This window comes from Corvus kubaryi, unplaced genomic scaffold, assembly GCF_017639235.1.
Source record: "Corvus kubaryi isolate FWS band 111438036 unplaced genomic scaffold, C.kubaryi_AGA036_p1.0 135, whole genome shotgun sequence".
NCBI lineage: Eukaryota > Metazoa > Chordata > Aves > Passeriformes > Corvidae > Corvus > Corvus kubaryi.
In genome coordinates, this window is record NW_024580669.1 from 779,294 (window position 1) to 789,308 (window position 10,015).

Sequence of the window (10,015 nt, forward strand, 5' to 3'; positions counted from 1 at the left end):
AGGACCAAATGACTCCCAAAATTCCAGTGATCCCAAAAACCCAGTGATCCCAAAAAGGACCAACTGAATCCCAAAATTCCAGTGATCCCAAAATTCCAGTGACACTCAAAAAAGACCAAAATTCCAGTGATCCCAAAATTCCAGTGACACCCAAAAAGGAGCAAATGACACCCAAAAATCCAGGACCAGATTCTGCCCATTCCATGCTCAGACCCCCTGGATGCATTGAACAGGAATTGGATTGTTCCCAAAAAACCTCAAAAAACCCCAAACCAAAGCTGTGGGAACTCTGGCGATGCCGAGAGAGCTTCCGAAATGTTCGGGTGCCACCCTGAGGCACACGGTGGGATTTTGGGATTGTCCTGGGCAGGACCAGGAGTGGGACTTTAGTGATCCTTGTGGGGCCCTTCCAACCCTGGATATTCCGTGATGCTCTGGAATCTCCTTCCCAACCTCTCCGTGATGCCCCTGAGCCACATCCCACCAGGGGAGGTGCAAAGTCATCCCAAAATTCCCACTCCAGACGGGTTTGGGGCATCTCAGCCCCTTCAGTCATCCCAAAATTCCCACCCCAGACGGGTTTGGGGCATCTCAGCCCCTTCAGTCATCCCAAAATTCCCATTCCAGACGGGTTTGAGGCACCTTGGGCCCTTCAGTCATCCCAAAATTCCCATTCCAGATGCGTTTGGGGCACCTCGGGCCCTTCTAGGACAGCACCAAGGGGTTCCAGCTGTGCAGCACAGGGGGAAGCTGGGGCTCCTTCTGCCTCCTCATCCTCTTCTTCCTCCTCACCCTCCTCTTCCTCCTCATCCGGAACTGCTGCCTCCTCACCCTCCTCATCCTCTTCTTCCTCCTCATCCTCCTGATCCTCCTCTTCCTCCCCACCAGAGCCTGCTGCCTCCTCATCCTCCTCATCTTCATCCTCCCCATCAGGGGCTGCTGCCTCCTCATCCTCATCTTCCTCCTCATTTTCCTCCTCTGGAGTTGCTGCTCCTCATCCTCCTCTTCCTCCCTATCCTCCCCCTTAGGAGCTGCTGCCTCCTCATCTTCATCCTCCCCATCAGGGGCTGCTGCTCCTCTTCCTCCTCATCCTCCTCTTCCTCCTCATCCTCCTCTTCCTCCTCATCCTCCTCATCCGGAACTGCTGCCTCCTCATCCTCCCCCTTGGGGGCTGCTGCTTCTCACCCTCCTCTTCCTCCCCATCAGGGAGCTGCTGCCTCCTCACCCTCTTCATCCTCCCCTTTGGGAGCAGCTGCCTCTTCATCTTCCTCCTCATCCTCCTCATCCTGAGCTGCTGCTCCTCACCCTCCCCTTTGGAAGCTGCTGCTGCTTCCTCCTCCTCCTCCTCCTCCTCCCCCGGCCCCTCTCCCTCCTTTCTCCCCGCAACCTGAGAGCGGCAAGAGCGGAGAAACCCCCAAGGCAGCCCAACCCCGGACGGACAAACAGCCAGCGACAGCCGGACCCCGCTGCTCACCCGGCCCCACGCCGGCTTCTCCCGCCGGGCCGGAGCGTCCCAGGATCCCTCCACCGGGAATCCGCGGCCGACAAACTTCCACAGGCTCGGGAGAAGAAGTTCTGAGGCAGGAGGAGGGGCTGCTCCAGGCGTATCCCCCCTTCCAGCTCCGATTCCCTCCCGGCAGCTGGGATGGAGCGGGAGAACGGGGATGCCACCCCCCAGCTCCGGGCAGGAATGTGGGAATGGAGAGGGGGGAGAAAGGGAGGGAAGGGGAAAAAATGGTAAGATTTTTACCTTGTGGGCATAAAAGAATAGTAATAAAATAACTGGGATGTTTGCAAGGGAAGGGGCCGGCGCAGGGAGAGGGGAAAAGTTTGTTCCCAAGGGAGTAAAAAATTCCAGGTGTCAGCACCTGGAGAGGATGGAAAACACCAGGCACGGGGTGAAAAACTGATTTATGGTTCAAATACGGGATTCTGACACGGCTGGGGGGGCTGCAGGGGCACGAGCGAGGACACCACCAATGAAATCCTGATTTGCCTCATCTCCCGACAGCAGAGATTCCTAAGGAATTGTCTCCCAGATGGGAGACTGGGAGGCAGAGAGAAACTGAGGCAGGGAAGGGAACGTTTGAGGTTCAAACGTTCAGGAAACGACCCCAGAAAGGACACAAGCACCGCACTTGGCTCCTTGGGGTGGGGACAGTGGGGCGGCCCCAAAGCTCTGGGTGAGGTGGGCAGAGTCTTGTGCAGGGCTGGGAATGTGTGGGACACGTTCCATGGGGATTCCTGGAGAGGGAGATCAGCTCCAAACCGGACCCCAGGAATAAATCGGAATTCTCACCCTCCTGGGATGCTCAGCTCCAAACAGGATCCCAGGAATAAATGGGAATTCTCACCCTCCTGGGATGCTCGGCTCCAAACAGGATCCCAGGAATAAATTGGAATTCTCACCCTCCTGGGACCCTCAGCTCCAAACAGGATCCCCGGAATAAATTGGAATTCTCACCCTCCTGGGATGCTCAGCTCCAAACAGGATCCCAGGAATAAATTGGAATTCTCACCCTCCTGGGATCCCCAGCTCCAACCCCCACCTCCTGCAACCAAATCCGGAGCTGCATTCCCAAGGACTGGGAAAATCTCAATCCAGCCACCCCTGGAGCTCCCACCACACAAACAGAGGAGATTTCAGCTCAGGGAAGAACAAAAATAAGGAAGATTTAGAGATCCCATATCCCAAAAAAGCAGCAGTTTTCCTGCTCGGAGTAGGGGATCCCACCGAGGATTTCCGTGCCCGGGGTCCTGGGAATTCCAGAGCTGGTGAAGAGCAGCTCTCACCCTGGTAGGTCCCATCCATCCCTAAAGATCCTCTGGCCAGGAGCTAAACAGGCCAAAAAGGTCAAGGACAGAGGAAAAGGGAAAACCAGGAACCTCCAGGGTGAACAGGAGCACATTGGCTTGGGATGGGAAAAAGCATTCCAGGGAATCCCAGCCCCACGTGGCCCCAGGTGAAGCCCAAGGCTCGGCTCAGCCCCGTTAATAAACGAGAGTCTCAAAGAGCTGCTAAAGGAGATTTAAATCATTCAGCAGCTTCCAGGTGCTCAAATATCCACGGGTTTCAAAGTCGGGAGAGGTGGAATTTTGCTCTTCCCAGCCCGAGCCTGCAGGGAAATCACCGATGTTCCCCCACTCCAGCGGAATATCCCAGGAATTAACTGCTTCCTGCCCATGAATATCCACAATTTTTCCTCCCCTTCAGATCGTTTCTGCCTGAATCACCCCCAAACTCTCCAGGATGACTTCAGTTTTAGGGATTGATGCCGATCCCAGGCTTAGGAGGAGCACTCCATAAACTCAGGCTTAACAACTGAGCCTAATTGAACCCTGCAAACCTCCCAAAGCCCTGAATGCCTCGTTAGGGAGCTGAATGGGCTTAATTGCAATTGGATCTGCATTCAGCAACTGAATCCACTCCCAATCCCAGAGCGGGGCAATCAGGAGGGGTTTGTGCAGCTCCAACGCAATTCCCGACAGGATCAGGGGCTCCAGCTGCCATTTGGAGGTGCCCAAAATGAGGCAGGACACGGAGTTCTGCTTTTAACCCGGCTCCAGCAGGGTTTAACCCTGGAGGGGTTGGGAAGAGGGGGAGATGTGGCACTTGGGGATCCTCAACATCCAAAGCACGTGGAGCTGCTGGAGCAAATCCAGAGGAATCCACGGAGCTGTTCCCAGGGCTGGAGCCAGGCTGGGAGAGCTGGGAATGTTCCCCTGGAGAAGAGAAGGATCCAGGGAGAGCTGAGAGCCCCTTGCAGGGCCTAAAGGGGCTCCAGGAGAGCTGCAGAGGGACTGGGGCCAAGGCATGGAGGGACAGGAGCCAGGGAATGGCTTCCCAGTGCCAGAGGGCAGGGCTGGATGGGAGATTGGGAATTGGGAATTGCTGGCTGGGAGGGTGGGCAGGGGCTGGAATGGAATTCCCAGAGCAGCTGGGGCTGCCCCTGGATCCCTGGCAGTGCCCAAGGCCAGGCTGGACACTCGGGCTTGGAGCAGCCTGGCACAGTGGGAGGTGTCCCTGCCCATAAATGTTGGGATGGGCCACCTTTCTCCATGGATCTGGGCTCAGGCCACCTGGAATTTTCATGCTGGGCTCTTGACAGCTGTGATGGGAACACCTGGAGCTGAACAATTCCGTGCTTTTATTCCCAAACCCTGGAGCCAAACAGGCTCCATCAAAGGCTCAGGGCAGGGGTGAAGAACAAAACGAGTTCTTTAATCATCAAAAAAAAAAAAAACCACCCGGAGAGGGGAACATCAAGCTCAGGCCAAGTGGAAATCACAAAAATAAACTGTGCTGAAGGAAATTTGGGAAGTTTCCAAGCCAGGCTCCTCAGCTCCTGGAGCAATCAGGAATATTTGGGAGCAATGAATGGGAGCGAGGCAAGGCAAACAAAGAGGAGCATTCACGTGCAGCCGGCACTTCCCTGAATTCCAACCCCTCTGGAGGAGGGATCTGCTGGAATTCAGGCCTGATATTGAGCAAAGTGTCCTGGCAGCCACATGTCATCCATCAGATAAAAGCTGGGAAAGGTCATCCAGCAGCGTTTGCTGATCCCAAACCACCTCTGGAAAAACACCAGAAAGGCGCCCAGCTCCTGTTCCCATTTCCTTGTCCTTCCCGAGGCCTCAAAAGCAGCAGGACAGACCCAAAAACGACTTTTCAGGATGAGAGATGGGACAGAGAGGCCAGGAAGAGCTGGAGTGAGGATGCTCCACGAGGTCTCACTCAGCCCAGTGGAGCTTTTGGGATTTCCAGCTCCGGGGATGGTTCTTATCAGCCTCCCTTCGAGATAAAGGCTCTCACTTGATAAATTCAGCCCCCAGATTCCAGAGTGGCTTTTGCTCTGGTCCAAAATGGTGTTTCCAGGTGTTTTTCTTGCTGGACTCTCCCGCTTTGCTCCATGGAAAACGCAACAGAGATGGTTTAGAATCCCAGAATCCCAGAATGGGAGGGAAGGGACCTTAAATCCCATCCAGTGCCACCCCATTCCACAGGCAGGGACACCTCCCACTATCCCAGGCTGCTCCAAGCCCCAGTGTCCAGCCTGGCCTTGGACACTTCCAGGGATCCAGGGGCAGCCCCAGCTGCTCTGGGAATTCCAGCCCAGCCAGGAATTTCCAAGTTTCCAAGCCAGGCTTGGGAATTCCAGCCCAGCCAGGAATTCCCAATTCCCAATCTCCCATCCATCCCTGCCCTCTGGCACTGGGAAGCCATTCCCTGTGTCCTGTCCCTGTATCCACACAAAAAAATCCCTCTCCCTCCTTTTTTTATGGAAAACACGGAGATGAAACATTGCTTGGAACGACCAACCCACAAGAGGGCTGTAACTGGGATTATGGGAAGCGTCCTCCTCCCCATTACTGGTTTAACTGGTTCTCCCCACGGACACCTTTCACCCATTTATGGCCATGCCAAAATTTGCTCCTTTTCCATCCAAAAATACCCAGAGCAACCCAAGAATCAATCCAGGGAGACAAGAGCAGCTCCCCTTGGAGCAGAGACATGGTTTGGGAGAAGCGGATTGCTCCAATTCTTTGGGAATGTAATCAAGGAATGAGGAGATGGGACCAGTCCTGGACCAGTGAGGAGCCACACTGGATCTCCAGAGTGAATCCAAGCATAGCTGGATGCCAGGGAATGCCCAGCTGGATGAGTTCCATGGCAAACAACTCCAAACATTCCCACCCTTTCATCCATTTCAATTAAAAAAGAATGGAAAAGGAAAAAACCCTTCAGGATCTCCTTTGGAGCACAGAGCGCCTTTTTGGGGTTTCGAAATCCCGCTGGGAAAGGGGTTTTTCATTGGGAAGGTGCAGGAATTCACTGGGAATGTTTCAACGTGGAAAATAAAAGCAGGTTTAGACCAGAAATGGAAGGGAAATCTGGGAATCTGAACCAGGGAAAACATCCCCGTGGAGAATCCAGAGGGAACGACTCCAGGAACGGGAATTTCCTCATGAAAAGGGTTGATGGGAATTGGAAAGAACTGCCCAGGGAGGTTTGGAGTTCCCATCCCTGGAGGTGTCCAAGGAATTCCTGGATGTGGCACTCAGGGCTGGGGACAAGGTGGGGATGGGGCACAGCTGGGACTCGATGATCTTGGAGGGCTTTTCCCACCTCAGTGATCCCGGGATCCTGGGATTTCCAGGCTGGATGTGCTGCTGCCATTCCCAGAGCTCCCTGGGGACACCGGTCCAGAGCTGGTGGCAATTCCACGGTGGGCAGGTGACAAAACCACTGCCAGGGATGAAAAAGTCACCTCAGTTTGGTCACTGAGCACAGGAGCAGCCTGAGATCCAAATTTCCCAATTTTCCAACTTCCCAACCCAATCATGGCCTCTCCCCTCAATGCTTTTGAGACCTAAAGGTCCTGGTCTCAGCCCTGGAGCACATTCCCAGTGGTGTCCTCCTGGGATGATCCCTGTGGGAAGCAGAATGGCAAAAAAAAAAAAAAGGCAATTTCAAGAGAATTTGTGATTTTGAGACCTCATGGTCACAGAAAGCAACGAGGTCGGGATTCATCCCATTCCCACAGGTCGGGAGCTCCGGGATTGCTCTGCAGGTTGGATCTCTCCAAACTGGGGATCGGGACAAACCTGGTCAAAATTCTGCTGTTAGAAATCCCATAATTCAGCTGAAGAGAAAATCAGAAGAGTTGAAACAGCTGAAGTTTTATCCACGGGATTCATTCCCACTTTTTGGAGTCCAGCATGGGGAAATCCATCATGTGTCCATGTTCCCATCCCAAAGTTAATGGGATTCCAGCTCCTAAAAAAATCCTAAAAACATCTCCTGCAGCTCAGCAGAGGAGCTGCTGATCCAGAACCATTTCCAAGTGACACCTCTGCCCCTCGCTGTTATCCAAAGGTTCCCTCACTGCTGAACCTAAGGAATTAAGACCATTTTTCCACCTCTTCCCAAGCTTTTTCCTCAGGCTGCTCTGCCCCGTGAGCTCCAGGAAGGGATGAGATTTGCAATTCCATGTGTTGGGAATTTCTGGTCACAATTTTGGTCACGACCCAGCAGCGATTTTGCCCATTCTGCTTTTTGGGATGGCCTTTATTCCCAGCCTGACCATTCCCAGATCTCAGAGCCTCCTCTCATTCCAGGATATTTGGATGGAAGTTCTGGGAGGTGTCAGCCCTCCCACACAGATCCCAGAGAAAGGCTGGGAAGCGATGTGGGATGGGGAGGGAAGCCCTCAGATCTGAGCCATGGATCATCCCCCACAGCTGGAGCATCCCAATTCCACCCACGGACGTTCGGGATGCGCCAGCTGAGGGAATGATCCCTGCTGGAAGCATCCGAGCAACTCCCAGCAGGTTCAGCTGCTCAGGTCCCACTTTGCTCTACATGAACACCAAAAATCTCCCATTCCTTTGCCAAGTTTCCCAGAGCTCTGGAGGGATCCCATCCCACAGAATTCCAGAGTTATTTCAGTTGGAAAAGCCCTCCAAGACCATCGAGTCCAAGCTGTGCCCACCTTGGCACCAGCCCAGAGCTCTGAGTGCCACCTCCAGGCTTTCCTTAGAGAAGTAAAATTAATATTTTCAAGGTATTCATGTTAATATTTCCAGGGTATTAACAATATTAATATTCCCAGGATTAAAAGAATCGGAGAGGGAGAAGGAAAATGAGAATAAAAGAATTAATTCTGCATTTCTTGGACAGAGAAGGGGTGGCCTCTGTCACCAGCCCTTCCTGAGGTCCCTGAGTGCCTCCTGATTTTGCTTTTCCATGGGAAGAAATCTGTGGCTGCTCCGTGGGGAATCAGATGGAAAACAGAGGGGGAAAAGAGGGGAAAAATCCCATTTCTCCCATGGAATGCCATCAGCTGAGCTGCTGCTTTAGAGGAGAAATGAGGGGAGAAGGAAAAATCTGAGGGACACAAAATTGTGCCCTCACGGTGATGGTCACCCACCACAGCCCATCATGGAATGCTGATTTATTCCAAGGGAAAGAACAGCCAGTGATCCCTAAAAATAACCAGAGCCACTCCTCTGGATGAGGTTTTAAGCCTCCACTTCAGATTTTCTCTTCCCTGTAAATAAGAGGCTGCCGGATTTGATTTAAGGCAAGGAGGGAGGCAAATTATCCCTAAATTTCCATCATTCTCCTGAATCTGAGTGTTCCAAAGAATATTTAAGGTACCTGACAGATCTCCTCTTTTTTTTCATTTTTTGGTGGGTTTTTATTTTTTTTTGGTCCCTTTTCCAGATATTTTTTGCTCCAAGTGGGGTTTACCAGCTGGAAAATTCACGAGAAGGTCACAGCATAAAAACCCCAGCCCAGAGACAGCAACAAGATCAAGAATAAATCTCATTTTCCCTCCTTGGCAGTATTTTTTTTTTTTTTGGCAGAATTCCAATCAGGCTCAGGATTCCAACCTTCTCTCGTGTCCTCACTTTGGAGGGCAGGGAGTTTTCCCCATTTTTCCAGACATTTCTCCCATTTTTCACTCACCTGGTCCACAGGAGACAAAAGGAAAGGGCAGCATCCAAAATCCAGCGGTTTTGGAGGTGTTTCATCCTCTGAAGCCTCACCAGAGATGGGAAAGGAGCTGAGCACTCCAGGACACACGGAAAATCCTGCAGATCCTGGGAAAAATCGAGGAGCTGGGAGTCAACCCTGCTGCTTCTCATGCTGCCAGGGAGCTGCAGCTGGTGCCAGGGAAATATTCCTGCAGAGGCAGCAGATGTTGGGAGCGAGGGATGAGGGAACGACGCGGGAGCCGCAGGCAGAGGTCGGGGGGTGCTTCCTCCAGGGATAAGGGGAGTGGGAGAGCAGGAAAAGCACATGGAGACAGCTCCATCCTTCCATAATCCAGGGATCCAGAGCTCAGTGACTTCCTGGAGCTCCTTGGAATGTGCTTCCATTCACCACCACCCTGCAGGAACTTCTGGGAATCTTCAAGTTTTGAACCACTTCCTTTGTTTTTCCCACGTTCTCCACGTCCTGTGCTGATGAGTTCCACGGATTTTTATCCCACTTTTTATCTCCTCTCCTTGGCTTCCCACCTCAATCCTCGGCTTCGTTTGTTGCTGCTCCATTCTTGCACGAGGAAAAATCCCCAAATTCCCTGGAAGGAGGTTTTGGGTTGGGCCTGTTCTCCCAGGAATCTTGTGATGGGATGAGGGGAAACGGCCTCAAGCTGTGCCAGGGGAGGTTCAGGTTGGATTTTAGGAAAAATTCCTTCACTGATAGAGAGTGGGCAGGCATGGAATGGGTTTTCCAGGGAAGTGGTGGAGTCTTCATCCTTGGAAGTGTCCAAAAAACGAGTGGATGTGACACTTGGTGACGTGGTTTGGGACAGTCCTGGTTGGACTTGATGATCCTGGAGATCTTTTCCAACCAAAATGACTCCACAATTCCATGATTTCAGTTCTTGAAAGCTGGGAGAACTGCTTGGGAATATTGGGAATTTGCCGGATCCGAAATGACATTAAAGCACCAACAGTGCAAGCTGGAAAGCTCTGGAGTGCCTGTGGAAAAACCTGGAAAATCCACAGGAAAATAGGATTCCCTTGAGACTGAGCTGCAGGGAAACCCTGGGAGCCAAGGGGAGAAATGGAATTTATGGACAAGTGGAGTAATTGATGGAAAAAATGGAGTAACTTATGGAAAACTGGAGTAATATATGGAAAAAATGGAGTAATTCATGGAAAGATGGAGTAATTTATGGAAAAATGGAGTAACTGATGGAAAGATGGAGTAACTTATGGAAAAAATTGGAGTAATTTATGGAAAAATGGAGTAATTTATGAAAAATTGGAGTAACTGATGGAAAGATGGAGTATTTGATGGAAAACTGGAGTAATTGATGAAAAAATGGAGTAATTGATGAAAAAATGGAGTAACTTATGGAAAAAATTGGAGTAATTTATGGAAAAATGGAGAAATTTATGAAAAAATGGAGTAACTGATGGAAAAATGAGCAATTTATGGAAAAATGGAGTAATTTATGGAAAAATTGGAGTAACTTATGGAAAGATGGAGTATTTGATG

General features: G+C 51.5%; 1 protein-coding gene across 29 annotated transcripts in view; it reads right to left on the minus strand.

The window, feature by feature from the left end:
* The window catches only part of LOC121676044 (collagen alpha-1(VII) chain-like), an 89,959-nt gene extending 80,459 nt beyond the window's left edge, over nt 1-9,500 (minus strand). For 28 of the 29 annotated variants that reach the window (XR_006020368.1, XR_006020367.1, XR_006020370.1 and 25 more), the window contains exons 1-2: nt 8,474-9,500; nt 1,475-1,678 (exon numbers count right to left, since the gene is read on the minus strand). The gene's annotated coding sequence lies outside the window, so the exon portion shown is untranslated. The remainder of the gene's footprint in view (nt 1-1,474; nt 1,679-8,473) is intronic. The other variant, XM_042051975.1, reaches the window with a different exon arrangement.
* Nucleotides 9,501-10,015: the final 515 nt, after the last annotated feature.